Consider the following 15,291-nt stretch of genomic DNA (forward strand, 5'->3'; position numbering starts at 1 on the left):
TTTCTCAGCGCCAGGAATCACACGCTCCCAGGCCTTGCACTGTTCAATGACGGCGGGAGCAGAGAAGAGAGACACTTCCCTTGATTGCGGGCCGAAACATATCCCGCATTGCATCCAGTTACAAAGCAGTGTCTTTGCTGTTTACCCATCACTGTGGCATGATCACATTGACATGTATTGATCCTGAACAAGTCCAAATAGTCAAAGCACAGACGTTGCAATTTGCGAGCACACGAGCAAGCGACCAAAAAGCGGCTGGAAAGCGCTCTCGACCAATCACGCTGGCGACTTGCGCGCCGCTCCACGGCGAACTGAAATACCAGCCCGCCTCTCTTCAAGGCGTGGCCGGGACGATGGTGACACCTCCCCTCCAGCCACCATAAAAGGGCCAAGGTTCTGTTTGGCCACGGAGGAAGGAAAAAGGTACGGAGAGGGCATGCCCAGCCGGCGCAGGGCGTAAAAAATGTGGCGGAAATGACATCATGGCGGTCATATTCACTAGGCACAATGGCGGCGTTGCTATGGTTACGTGTTGCGCAGTGGAGCTGATCTAGCAGTGAGCAGCCGCGGCTGGCGGCGGAATGTGTGCCTCCCCAGGTCTCGTGCTGAGCCGTGGCGGACAATATCTGTGCTCTGCGCCACGTTATTGGTTACGCAGTGTTCTCCTGGCAGTTACATTACTCTTAGTAACGTTTACAAATCCCTTTGTCCATCACGGGGTTTCAACAGTGCGTAGAACAAGTGCATATCCATGTGTCGTGCGGCGGATGACGCGAATGAAGCAGTTAGTGTTCAGCGAAACTGCGTTGGGCACCATGACGAAGCTGAATGACGACGAACGCCTTGCAGGTCAGTGACGGTTGAGCAGTGCTCCTGCTTGTGAGAATGGACGACGCTGTTGAGCCCAGCAAGACGCCGTGAGGACCATGTGCACATACGTAGTTTCGTGTTGTGTATGTACAGTAACAACTTGCATGTGCGTATTAAAACACCTTTTCTGTTCCGCTTGGCACACTCTCCACCAGCTATGCATGTAATCTCAACGTAACAACAACCACGTTCAACTGTGACTAGCACCGTGCTCAAAGTCACCACGGTCGCAGAATGCTGACGCCGGTGAGTTTCACGCAGAACACGGGACACAGTGGCAGGACGCTGTGTCGGCCGCGTGGCGGAATGCAACTGTAGAAGGCGCACGACCGATCGTGTTGTCTGTACAGTTGCTGAATTAATGACGTGAAAGCACTCGCCGTTGTCAGTGCATCTAGCGCGCGTTCTCCCGTAGTTGCTTCGTTGTCGGCGAGCTGTTACTTCCTGTTATTACTCGGACGAAGCGATTTTGCTGAAGGTGTCCCGCTGGCTCAGAGTTATGAGCCCAGTTCCATTAGTTTCGGATCGTCACGACACACGCGCTGCGCAGCCCGCGTGCTTTCCGAACCGGAGAGGGAGTCGCGCCTTCTGCTTCGCATTCATATGTAAACAAGAGAGGAGAATTTGCCTAGTCAATATGGCGGACTTCCAGCTTCATTGCGGCTTCACAACGAGTGACGTCAAGGCGTCTCCTTACCTTTCCTTCCTCATGTGTGTTTGGCGTTGCTAGAGTGTACTAGAAGTGTTGAGTGGCATGACCACACCTCGCCGCCTGATCCCTTCCGCGTTGCACGCAGCGGCAGCGTTGCAGTCGAATAGTACTGAAATAGCCGTGCGCCGCGTGCGGAACTGCTATGTGCTTCGGCTCCTCCGTCGGACTTTCTTGATGCAGATTTCTTCGTAGCTGCCCATCATTCATGTCTAGCACATGATACCATAGCCCTTGAAGTATGACACGCCAATCTACTGAATTTGAGCTCCATAAAAGCCCCTGTGAGAGATCGGAAATAATTCAGAAAGGGGTGTGTGTTATGCTGATTTCTTCTCTCTTAATTTTTTTTTCGTTGGTTAGGCGTCTACAATATTCAGTATAACTGAGCCGATTTATTGGAAGATAGCAATGCTCAGAAAGCTGTGAGATTAAGAAACAATTCCTGCGTCATAGGCACGTAGAACCAGGAAGCCTTAAGTAAAAAGGGAAGAGGAAGGGAATCTGAACCCCCTACAGCACGAAATGTTATCGTAATTTAACTTTTCATGGTATACTAAAATATTTATTCGCATTCACAACGACCACCAACTGCCAAAGTTAGGCATTCGGCTGCACACCCCACCCCCTCAAAAAAATAAAAAAGAAGAAATAATCCTGGGTAGCACTGCGCCGAACGTTTACTATGACGATAGTTATAGCGCGAGAACAAAACGACGGCACAGAGACAAGAAGGACACGAAAGACACGAGCGTGTCCTTCTTGTCTCTGTGCCGTCGTTTTGTTCTCGCGCTATAACTATCGCCATGCCATACCAACTAGCCCAAGCTGCCACACTTCTAACGAACGTTTACTATTGGCGAAGATGAATATAGCGTGGCTCTGCAGTAATGCGAACTGTAAATTTTCACCTTTTCGACAGTATGAGGTATGAGGCAGTTCGGTGGCAGTGCACGAACCGGACGGAACGTAACAAATCTTGTGCTTTCGCAGCTTGCTGGCTTCAACTTGGCTCACAGATACCGCCCTTATCGCCTTGATAGACGGACGCGTCACCACCACTTTGGTCATCGTGGTCCTGCGCCTGCGCTTGGAGTTTCACGTGACCTGGACGTTTCACGTGACCTGGACCAGGAAAACGCCTAAAAAGACGGCATCGCCGAGTGGACCACGCAGTTCGGCGGCAGTGCACGAACCGGACGGAACGTAACAAATCTTCTGCTTTCGCAGGTGAGAAACTGTGTTACGTCTAAGTCTGCTCCTGTGCCTGTGCACTGCTGCCGAACACAGCATGAAGTGTATTTGCTTTGAGTGAAGTGTTCTTGCTTTGCTATGGGAAAGGATTCCGCAAAAAGTGCGGGGAAAGACGCGGAAAAGGACGCAGCAGATGTAAAGGATTTAAAAGAGCTGTCGAAGGCATTTGAAAATTCCAAACGCGATTTCAGAAGTGAGATTCGGGAAATTAAAGACAGCATAGCCTTTTGCTCTGACACCTGCAGTGAGGTGAAAGATGTAGCCACTGATATTAAGAATATGAGAGCTGAAATGCAAGAGCTCATAAGACAAAACATGTAATTGAAAGCGGAAAATAAGAAACTGTCACGAAAATGCGATGAGCTCGAACAGTATTAGCGCCTAAACAATCTTGAGATAAAGGGTGCGCCAGTCGCGAGTGATCCAGTGGATGTTGTAAGAAAGATAAGCGAAACTGTCGGCACGGCAGTTGATCTCTCTGATATTGACACATGCCACTGGATTCCCACTCTTATAAGCCTGGGGTGAAGAAAATGATCGTTCGCTTTGTAAAAAGAATAAAACCTGACGACATACTGGCGAAATGTAGAAAGAAGAAGCTCGATAGTTCTATGCTTGGGGATGACAAAAAAACGCCCGTTTTTGTAAATGAGCATTTGACGCAGAAGGGCAAGGCATTGCTTGCAGCGGCAATACAAAAAAAGAAAGAAGCCGCATGGAAATTTGTCTGGACATCCGGTGGCAAAGTCCTTGCACGCAAAGATGAAGGATCACGAGCGATACACATTGCGGATGAGACAAGCCTGGCTAAAATTAGACATTAGATGTGACATGTGTCATAACAAATTGAAAAACATTCCACTATGACTGATCTTGTAAATAACCAAAAGTATTACAGTGTTGAAGACTTTATTAGGGTATTTCAATCCGGAAAAGGCTTGTTTAAAGTATTGTATATAAATTGTAGAAGCATAAAAAGAAAGGTCGAAGACATTGCTAATTTTCATATGGTCTATAGCTATCGGATTTGATGTGCTAGTTTTCTCCGAGACATGGATTACTTATGAAGAAGATGCGCCGTTCTTTCCAGGCTATATCCATGAACTTCTCGGTCGTAACCAGCAAAAAGGTGGAGGTCTTGCTATTTATTTTAAGAATATGCTTTCGAGTGAACTGCTTGATAAGCACACTGTTGTGAACGATGATGTTGAATGCATTACAATGTGTGTTGGCCCATTCATAGTAATTGGTGTATATAGGCCACCACATGGCCACAAAAAGAAATTTATTGAGTTTCTTAATGTTGTGTTATCAACTGTTCGCGGGAATACTCTTTGCATAGTCATAGTCATGGGTGACATAAACATTGACCTCTGTTCTAATGATCTTTATGCCAAAGATTTTGAAACGCTCTTACTTACATATGGAAGTACAAATTTTATACGTTCACCTACTAGGATTACATCAACAAGTGCTACGCTCATTGATATATGCGCCTCAAATTTAAGTTCACAGAATATAAAACCCGGGGTATTTGCGTATGACATAAGTGATCATATGCCCATCTTCTTTCTTGCACGATTTACTTCTCAAATTGGTCAGAAAACGGAGACATCTTTCCACCGAATTAAAAACAGCAAAACTCAGGAAAATTTTTTTCAGCTAGTGCAGAACATAGATTGGAACACTGTTTATAGACAAGAAAATCCTGATGATGCTTACAACACATTCATGAGGTTATTGAGTGCTAGCTATGATGCGGCATTTCCACTTCAGAAGCGCTCACGTGGCAGAAATAAGAAATGCAGAAAGCCTTGGATAAATTGCGATATTTACCGGCGCATAAAAATAAAGAATAAATTGTATCATGATTTCATCCGTTCGCGGAACACAGACGCCTTAGCTGAGTAGAAGAAATACAGAAACGTTTTAAATTCAGAAATACGGCAGGCTAAACAGAACTACTATGAAAAATTATTTGAAAGCATTTACAATGACCAGAGGAAGCTATGGGAGGTCATAAATGGGCTTACAAACACAAATAATGGTTGTAATAGTACACAGGACCTAACAATTAATGGCCAGGTTTTCAGTGGTGAAAGGTTGACCAATGTTATGAATGAACATTTCATAAATGCGGGTTCCTTTATTTTAACAGATGAAAAGCGAGATAATGCTCACACTCCTGATAAGTCTCCTTTGCCGTATTCTATTTTTCTCGCACCCACAGATCCGGTTGAAGTAGAAAGATTAATCAGAAAACTTAAAAACAATGTTGCATCAGGGATTGATGAGATAGGTTCGGTTGAGTTAAAAATGGTGTCACCATTAATATCTAATGTCTTGGCCTATACTATCAACCTCACCCTCACTAACGGTGTATTTCCAGAGCAGTTAAAAGTGGCAAAAGTCACTGCAGTACATAAAGGTGGTGATATCAATACTTTAGCGAACTATCGACCTATATCCGTGCTTCAAACATTATCAAAAATATTTGAAGGGGTTATTTATGATAGACTTGCATCTTTTTTTGATAAGCATCAAATAATAACAAAAAGTCAGTATGATTTTCAAAAAAATAAATCAACAGAACAAGCTCTACTGTATATCAAAGATAAGATAATGGAAAATATGGAAAACAAAAAAATATACTCTTGGGCTCTTCCTCGATATTCAAAAGGCATTTGACTCCATACAATTCAAATCATTAATTTATAAATTATCAAGTTATGGGGTGCGTGGAGTTGCATTACAACTGTTTAAAAGTTACCTTGAAGATCTTTATCAATATTTGCAGCCAAAGCCTCAAACTAATAACGTGCTGTTTTCTAGGTCATCGGACGCAGTTGCCACCGGACGCAGTTGCCACCGGACACGTGGCGTCCCCCTTTACCTTGCACCGTGACTGGCAATCACCACTTCATCTGAGGCAATCAGCACCACACCGGCGCTGCCATTGCTTACCGCTTCGACTGCTCATCGCTTCAAGCACCCTCAGTTCAGCCCCGCCGTAAAAAGGATCGCTCACGCCGACCGAGTGGGGATTTGCAGCCAAAGCCTCAAACTAATAACGTGCTGTTTTCTAGGTGAGTGTGTAGCTACTTGCTTGCCCTTGCTGAACTTCTAACTGGCTGCATATCCCCCAATTGCACACTGTCTATGTATGACTAAGTATGGGTATTGATTTGTGCACTTACCGCGCTCGCATCGGCTGTTTCACTCAGCCGAGAAAAAATACGGGATCATGTAATCTTTTGTGGCTCCGTCCGTGTTCATTAGGTCGCCGTCACTTGCTGGGTGGACGCCTAGTGCTTGTGTTTTTTTCGCTTGCTCATTTGCTCATTTGTGCGGGCGACGTTGAGCTTAATCCAGGTCCTGACAAGGTTGACCAAGTGGTGGCACTGGTAAAGGAATTCACTGCTTCAAATGAACGTTTTCAAAAGGAAGTGACGAACAAGCTAAAAGACATTCACACTACTGTAACAGACCTCAAAAGGCGGCTCTCCAAAATAGAGGAGCGTCTTGAGAGCGTTGACAACTTAAGTGAAAGCGTCAAGGCTGTCGGCTCTGTTGTGCAAGAGTCTCAGGAACAGTTGAAAACCATTGAGCAAAAACAGACCCATCAAGCCAACCTTGTTGTAGATGACCTGAACAATCGAATGAGGCGCAATAATCTCGTGTTCAAGGGTGTTCCTGAGCAAGCCGCTGAAAAATGGAGCGATACAGAAAAACTCATTCATGAATTCGTCACGGAAAACTTGGGAATTCAACCAGGTGAAATTGAGCGAGCCCATCGGGTCGGGCAACGCAAACCCGATCGCACTCGACCTGTTGTTGTCAAATTCCTAAACTTCAAGGACAAAAGCAATATTCTGAAAAATGCGTTCAAGCTGAAAGACCTGGCAACCCCGCGAGTGTGGATCGAGGAGGATTTTTCACCTCGTGTGCAGCTAATTAGAAAAACGCTTCGTGATTTCGCGCGTGCGAAGCGACAGAAAAATGAGAAGTATAAGTTGCAGTTTGACAAGCTTATAATGGGCAACGTAATTTTCACCGTCGATTCCTCGAGCAATAAAGTGGTCCCCATCCCGAGACAAGACGCTCCCGCGATTTATGAATGACGCCCCATTGAAACCGAAGTTAAAAAGCTATTTATTATTATAGCTAATTTTAGAAGTATTTTTCGAAAACAAGATCACCTTTGTGCGTTTGTCGAATCCTGCTCGGCAGACATCATAGTGGGAACTGAAACATGGCTGACGAGTGACGTGTGTAACCATGAATTGTCTTTTACTAAAAACTTTATCCTGTTTCGAAAGGACAGAACGGAAACACGAGGAGGTGGTGTTATGATTGCAGTAAAAAAAGATCTTCAAGCGCGTCTGCTTGATACGGGTTCCTGTATTGAAATTTTGTGGGTATTGGTCCAGCTTTCATGTGTAACTTGTGCCGTTGGGGTTTGTTACCGTCCGCCTGACTCAAAAGAAACCTTCGTTAATTGCCTAAACGAATCATTGAGCCTCGTATATGACAGATTTCCTGGCTCTCCTGTGATTCTCGCGGGCGACTTTAACTATCCTGGAATAAACTGGCGGACGGGCACAGCCGATAGCGGCGCAAGGATAGCTGAATGTAAGGACTTTCTTGACGTGATTTCGTCTTACGGTTTAAGCCAAATAGTTTCTATGCCAACACGGGGGGATGCTATCTTGGATCTTGTGCTTACCACCGAACCGTCAAACATGTCTGTTAATGTGTTAGACTGCATTAGTGACCATAATGTCATCCATTGTGAATTCAAGTTAACGCGTAAAGAAAGCGTGAATGAAAAGAAAACAATTTATGATTACGCACGTGCAGATGTTGAAATGATCTATAGCGAACTCTCGTCCTTTTGCGTAGAATTTTTCAACGGCATGCAGCATCGCGACAGCAATGAGAACTGGATGATCGTCTGTCACAAGCTAATCGAACTCAAAGAAAAATACATTCCAAAAATACACATATCTGTGTCTACAGGGAGCGCTTGGTTTACCTCCCACGTGAAGCGATGCATTAACAAGAAGAAGCGCTTTTATTCAAGAGCTAAAACCTTGCAATCTGACGATGCCTGGAAGGCTTATCGCGAACAGTCGCAGTTATGCAAAACCGAAATTGAGGCAGCAAAAGACAAATTTTTCAACCATGACATCTCCAACATGTTAACTGTCAACACAAAAAAATTCTGGAAAGTAATAAACCCCAAGCCGTCGTCTTCATGTTTCATATCGATAATGCAAGGCAACGAGTTCCTCCCGCCCTCTGAAGTCGCTACTGCGTTCAATTCCTTCTTTTGTTCTGTTTTTTCTCGTGAGCTTCCTATTACCGACAATATTCACCTCGGCTCCGTTACCTCCATCATGGAGGACATCGTGATCACTGAAAAGGGAATCGAAGCTGCTATTGATCGTCTTTCTAGCAGCTCTGCTCCTGGTCCAGATGGTATTTGTCCTAAACTGCTAAAGTTAACTAAACCTGTTATTTCTCCCATTTTTGCATGCCTTTTCCAGCAATCGATTCAGTCAGGATGCGTTCCTGACGGATGGAAAGTTTCTAAAATAGTGCCAATTTTTAAATCCGGAGACCCGTCATCTGTCACCAACTACAGACCAATCTCGCTGACCAGTATACCATGTAAATTATTAGAGCATATCATATCATCGGCAATCATGAAGTACCTAACAAAGCACAACCATCTTTTCAGCAACCAGCACGGCTTTCAACAGGGTCGCTCCTGCGAGACGCAGTTATTCGAGCTGGTCTCTGACATTTACGAAGCTGTTAATGACTCATCGCAAATAGATGCCATATTTATCGACTTCGCCAAGGCGTTCGATAAGGTAGCTCATAACCGTTTATTACAAAAACTTCGCTATTTTAATATACATAGTCAGGTTGTGAATTGGATAAGGAATTTCTTAACCGACAGGTACCAATTTGTAACTGCCAATGAATTTTCTTCCTCACGATCACTGGTCAAGTCAGGGGTGCCTCAGGGCTCTGTATTGGGGCCTATTTTATTCCTGTTGTATGTAAATGACATCAGCAATAGCATTTCATCTACAGTTCGATTATTCGCAGATGACTGCGTAATTTATAGACGAATAACTACCACCTCTGATAGTGACGCTTTGCAATCTGACCTTGCGAAAATTGCAGATTGGTGTGAACAGTGGCAAATGGAGATAAATACTTCGAAAACTAAGGCTGTAGCCTTCACTAGAGTGTCTAATCCTAAGCTTACTCATTATTTGATAAATGACTCAGTCATCGCGCGTGCGCATACAATAAAATACTTGGGAGTTCATTTATCTTCTAACATTTCATGGAGTGACCACATCGAAGCAATCTGTAGCAGTGCATGCAAAACTCTTGGTTTTATCAGGCGTAACCTTTATTTGGCAAACAAGTCTACTAAATTATTGGCCTATGCGACGTTGGTTCGCGCAAAACTAGAATATGCATCTTTTATTTGGAACCCGCACCAGTCTTATCTCATCAACAAACTCGAAGCAATTCAAAATAAAGCAACCCGCTTCATTACCAAAGATTATTCACGAACATCAAGCATAACTAACCTAAAAAAATCTCTGAATCTAAGCACCCTAGAGAATAGAAGAATCATAGCACTTCTATCTCATTTCCACAAACTTTATCACTCATCATCATCGTTCCGCGTACGCCACATCACGGCCGCCCATCGTATCTTTCCGCGCCTGGATCACCCCTTTAAAGTACAACCCGTTTTTGCTCGAACAAACTTCTTAAGTAAATCCCCCCTCTTTCTCGCAATATATCACTGGAACAAGCTACCTGCCGACGTCGTTTCTTCCCAAAATCATGAAGATTTCATGAATAAACTTAAAAGTTATTTTAATGAAAGTTAATATTGTTCTTGTGCATATCTGTTTTGTTGTACTTGTTGTTGTTGTTCTTGTACGCGGTATTTCAATGAACGTGAATTATCCTTTCTTTGCATCCTTTTGTTGTTTTGAACACTGCGAAAATTTTCCTTAGAGTTTTGTTGTCCTGTTCTTTTCTTTTTTTTTTTGTTTCTTTTTTAGTAGTACTTTCTTTATTCCTCCACGTAGCATCTCTGTACTGTTAAGTAATAATATCTCTACATATGTATGTGCATATTTATATCAATCGTTTGTATTTGTTATTCAAATTATACACTGTAATTGTAACAGCTTTATTGTGCTACAACTCCCCTATGTAATGCCTACCCAGGCCTTTAGGGTACTTGAATAAAAAAAAAATATGTACAACTGAATAACACTATTTCTGCAAAGATAAAATTAAACCAAGGAGTCCCCCAAGGGTCTATACTGTGGCCATTATTGTTCCTTGCCTACATAAATGATATTGTCGATATACCTCATTCTCCTGAACGTATAATGTACGCTGACGATACGAATGTTTTCTTTTCATCAGACAATCTAATATCACTTGAGGTCAGTGTAAATAATTATCTGAGCAATCTTTCAAATTGGTTAAGGCAAAATGGAATGCGCTTGAATGCAAAAAAAAACTACCTATATGATATTCCGACCTATAAACAAACCTATTAGTAACCGAGCTGTAAAATTCGAAGGAAATTGCATCGCACATGTTAGGGAACAAAAGTTTCTTGGTGTATGGTTTCAGGAGGAATTAAACTGGAACACACATGTAAATCATCTGATCACCACATCAGCGCGAATAGTTGGTTGTTTTTTTAGAACAATGCACTTAATCCCATTGAGGTTAAAAATAAGTATGTATACTATGTACTCTTCCATTCTAAAGTAACTTATGGGATGATAGTCTGGGGAACGACATCACAAGAGAATGACCATAAGTAAATAACTATACAAAAGAAAATATTGCGCTGCTTTGAAAAATACAGGGGGAATCTACAAGACGTGCGCACTGCTCCACTATTCATTAAACATTTCATACTCAAAATTGATCAATTATATCATTTTGAATTGCTTCAGTTAATGCAAAAGACTAAGCTATATGAAGAAAGTTGCACCGAAAGACCACACTACAGTCTGTGAGAACAAAAGAAACGAGCTCCTAGAACAAGAACCAAGTATGGAAAACGAAGTGTTGCTTACCAGGTACCTCAGGTTTTAAATACCCTTGCAGATCAATTGAACTTTAGGGCTAGTAGTGAGACTTTCAAGAAACAAATAAAGAACTTATTCATAACCACCGGTCTACACAATCGGAACTACGTAATGCAGTCTCATGCCTCTGCAAATGCTTAAATTGTTCATAAATTTTTATGTCAATTATACGAGTGTATACAGTGCAATTGATTGTATCCACATGCATTTTGTGTCTGTTTTTGAGTTGTTTCATTGATATCGTTTAGTTGTGAATTTTCACGAGAGTGACCTCTAATTCTTAAAATGTGTTATGTAAACTTCTTATGCTATTTATGTTTGAATTTCGTGTGTACAATTGCAGGTTGCTTGAAACCAATGTATTGAATATATATATTGTTTGTCAGTGCTGATGTCTAAGCTTTGCACTGTCACGGACTGCGGAGGGACAAGGGCCTTTGTCAGGCTGTTCACCTTTAGCCCTTGGCCCCTGCAGTGAGCTCTGTATCCGGCTTACTGTAAATAAAAGTACTACTACTACTACTACTACTACTACTACTACTAAAACTATTTCAAGTCTAATGCAGTCGGACGAGAAATGCAAAATGCACCACCTAAAAATAGTAGCTGAGCTGTGCTAAGGGGCATTGCACACACACACACACACACACACACACACACACATATATATATATATATATATATATATATATATATATATATATATATATATATATATATATATGCAAGGTTGGCTGCGCAGGCATTAGGGAGATGCAACAGGGGGGGGGGGGGGTCACGGAGAATGGAATTTTTCACACGCTTTTTCTCAAGATTGAATTTTTATGGAGTTATCATGGCACAATATAGGTATAGTTTTTGTAAACCGCCAACAACCTACCCCGCTGTGGTCACCACCACCAAATCTTCGACGTGGCGGAAGCCACCTTTTTCGAGAAGTCCTTCGAGCACTGTCGGGCATAACAATCTTCACCGCTGCCACTCCAGCACTTTGCCAAAAGAATGTTTTTTTTTTTTTGCACGGATAAACTGCACGTGGAGTCCAACCTTAGCGCCAAGCTAGTCCAAGCTGTCACTCAAAGAACAGTCCAAGCTGTGTCACTCGCAGTTACAATACTGTCGAATTTTGGTTGTGAGAAATTTGGCCCTCTTCAAAAACTTTTCAGAATATACCTGTCAATAACACGGTCCGCGGCTATGACATTTGGCCTGAAGTAGTTGCCCAAGTGTCTTGTCTGATATGGAAGCGCGGAACTCTGCTGGAGTCTTCCTCACAATGCTGAACTGCCGCTCGCATTCAGCATTGCTGTGCGGTACTGAAAGGATTCCCAGCATCACTTGAGCAATGCGGCTGAATTTTATAAGTCCATCTTCGTCTTTCAGCAGCGAGATTTTTCTCCACTGCACATCGGCCCGTTCCTCTTCCAGTATATTTGTGGGAATTTCGAAAGATTGCATCTTCACAAATTCCATTTCCAGTGCATTAATAGCTTGATCTCTGGTCTCTTGCTCTTTTCGTGGCAATAACTCTGGAAACCGCTCAACAAAGAAAAAGACATTCTTAAATGACATGTTATCCATAGCTTCAATATCCGCTACACGTGCATTGATCAAAGCGTCATTTCTAAAAGAAAATTTGAGACGCATGTAGTCGCATGCAGCAACCATGTACCTTCTAACAGCTTCGAAAAATTCCTTTTTGTCACTTGGCTTGAGCTTTTCAACAACACACTTAGCCTGGTTTCAAATTACCCAGCCTTCGTCATCCTTTTGCTCATTTCTGCTGTGGTAGTCTATCAAACAGATGTCGTGCTGCTTTATCAGTGCTGGCCTCAAAAACTTGAAAGGATGTCCTCAAGAAGGTTTAGAAGTATAGGCTGTAGCTTGTGTATTAGGGGTGCCTGTGCTTGCAGGTGGCAGTTGACTGTCTCAAAAGCAGGAATAATGTTATTTTAGAACAGACAGCAAGCTTTGCTAAGCTCCAAGCTCAAGAACACGAACAGTCGTTCCTCACGTGTTATGCAAGTTGATCCAGTCTTGCACACATCAGTAGCCTTAACATTTTTCACAGGTACAGGTGTTGATTCAACAGACTTCTTTCTCTTCTGTCCGAACTGGTGCTGCTCAGTGTCTTCAGTTTGTGCTGGCTTTTTGGGAATGTCGTAGTAGGTCAGGAATTGGGACCCTGTTTTGGCATCTCTTTTCACTTCTTGAAGGAAAAAACTCAAGAGCGGTGCCCACTGAAATAGAAGCCTTTCCAGGCATTTTCCCAGCGAAAGCCATGTGGTTGAAACGTGTTTTAGAATCTTGCAAAACTCCTTATTCTGCAGTTTTTGAAACTCTTTAAGCGAACTTTTCTTTTAGAACTTCTTTCTAAATAATAAAAAAAGTCCACAAGGACTTCGTCCACCTTCAATAGGAGACAAGAAGCTGCCTTTTCAGCCGCAATGTTTATTAAATGGCATGGGCATCCAATTTTCACAATGCTTTCATGGGCCTCGGTTAGCGCTGCCGCTACGCCATTCTTATTACCCATCATCACGTTGGCATCGTCACAGCAAAAAGCTATGCAGTTAGACAATTGCACATCCATGACGCAAAACTGTCCATAATTAACTTGGCGATGTTGCGCCCCGTTGAAGGTCCTTCCAGGGTGCTTAAAGTGAGCAGTTTGCTCTCGATAAGGCCCGATTCTTCCGCAAAAAAGGTGGCCACGATGGGCTGTGCCTGGCTGTTGTTCGAGCCGTCAGTGGCAACCGCAAAAACTCGTCTTTTCAAGGCACTCACCACACACTCTTTTGCATGGCCTGCCATTTCGCCGACAATCATTGTAGTCTTAGTTCTAGCAAAGCCGTAGCACTTCGCAACATCGCATTTTGGAAACAAGGCTCTCACGTGGTCGGAGACACTCAACGGAATGCTGTGCTCGAGCAGAAAAGCGGCAAACAAACATTCCGCACGTATCACATCATTGTCGCCGTCTTGCTTACCGAAAAATTGTTGCATTAAATGCTGTTTCTCCTGGCACTGAACGTTGTTGGTGTGCTTCTTCGACGAAACGTGCGCAACCACGTCAGTCCTGCCGCCGTGGGATATACTGATGTCGCACTTACAGGTGGTGCAGTACGCATGGTGATCACCTTTCCGCGAGGCGATAACACAACCGAACTCTGTCGTATACTGCTTCAAGAACGCCATGGCAGACAGCAACGCGACACAGCGCTTGCGACACAAGAGGTCCGTTCGATTCACCTGCACCACGTGAACCAGTTCATGGGGTGCTGCACCTTGCCATTCGTTTCAGTGGTGCAGCATCGACGACCTCTGAATTCTGTCATTTGTTTCAAAAGGTGCAGAAGAGGTGCAGCACTGGTTCACGATTTTCGTGTACCACCTATATGATGGTGCCGGCTTGGTGCAGCCGTGCATGCAACTGAGCAGACGACGCAGCACTTGGGCGTATGTGCCGTATCTGCCTCTACCAACGCTGTGTGTTTTGCCAAGATGTTTGCACTTCATAAATTGTCCGCATGTGCGGTTCGTCATCGTTCAGTGTTAGCTGAACGGTGTAAATTAAGCGAAAAGAAATAAGGCCTGCACCTTGTCGGCACATCGTCATTTGTTTCGGGTGTAGTGCTGTGTCTGCACCGTTGAACTCACGCTGCACAATTCCTGAACTTCGCGTGCACAGCCGTGAACCAGTTCCGACTGGTGCAGATTAATCGAACGGACCTATTAACACAAGCAATGCTCAGAGAAAGAACGCCAAGTCGGTGTGCCAGCGGTGTCAGTGCTATCACTCAGCGACATCAGCGTGGAAAATACAGCAAAATTCAAGAAAGAAGAAAAGGTAGGAGAGGGCATGCCCAGCCAGCGCGGGGTGTGAAAAGTGTGATGGAAATGACATCATGGCGGTCATATTCACTAGGCACTATGGCGGCATTGCTATGGTTACGTGTTGCGCAGTGGAGCTGGTCTAGCACTGAGCGGCCGCGGCTGGCGGTGGAATGTGTGCCTCCCTAGGTGTCGTGCTGAGCCGTGGTGGACAATATCTGTGCTTTGCGCCACGTTATTGGTTACGCAGTGTTCTCCTGGCAGTTACATTACTCTTAGCAACGTTTACAAATCCCTTTGTCCATCACGGGTTTCAACAGTGCGTAGATCAAGTGCATATCTATGTGTCGTGCGGCGGATGACGCGGATGAAGCAGTTAGTGTTCAGCGAAATTGCATTGGGCACCATGATGAAGCTGAATGACGACGAACGCCTTGCAGGTCAGTGACGGTTGAGCAGTGCTCCTGC

At 43.8% G+C, this 15,291-nt stretch overlaps 1 long non-coding RNA gene across 1 annotated transcript; it reads left to right on the top strand.

Annotated features, from left to right (window-relative positions):
- The first annotated feature begins 576 nt into the window (after window positions 1-576).
- On the top strand, window positions 577-6,151 carry LOC142814737 (uncharacterized). Its single transcript, XR_012895058.1, has 3 exons — window positions 577-1,892; window positions 2,573-2,809; window positions 5,666-6,151. It is a non-coding gene; the product is annotated as an uncharacterized LOC142814737 (long non-coding RNA).
- Window positions 6,152-15,291: the final 9,140 nt, after the last annotated feature.

This window comes from Rhipicephalus microplus, chromosome 4, assembly GCF_043290135.1.
Source record: "Rhipicephalus microplus isolate Deutch F79 chromosome 4, USDA_Rmic, whole genome shotgun sequence".
NCBI classification, from domain to species: domain Eukaryota; kingdom Metazoa; phylum Arthropoda; class Arachnida; order Ixodida; family Ixodidae; genus Rhipicephalus; species Rhipicephalus microplus.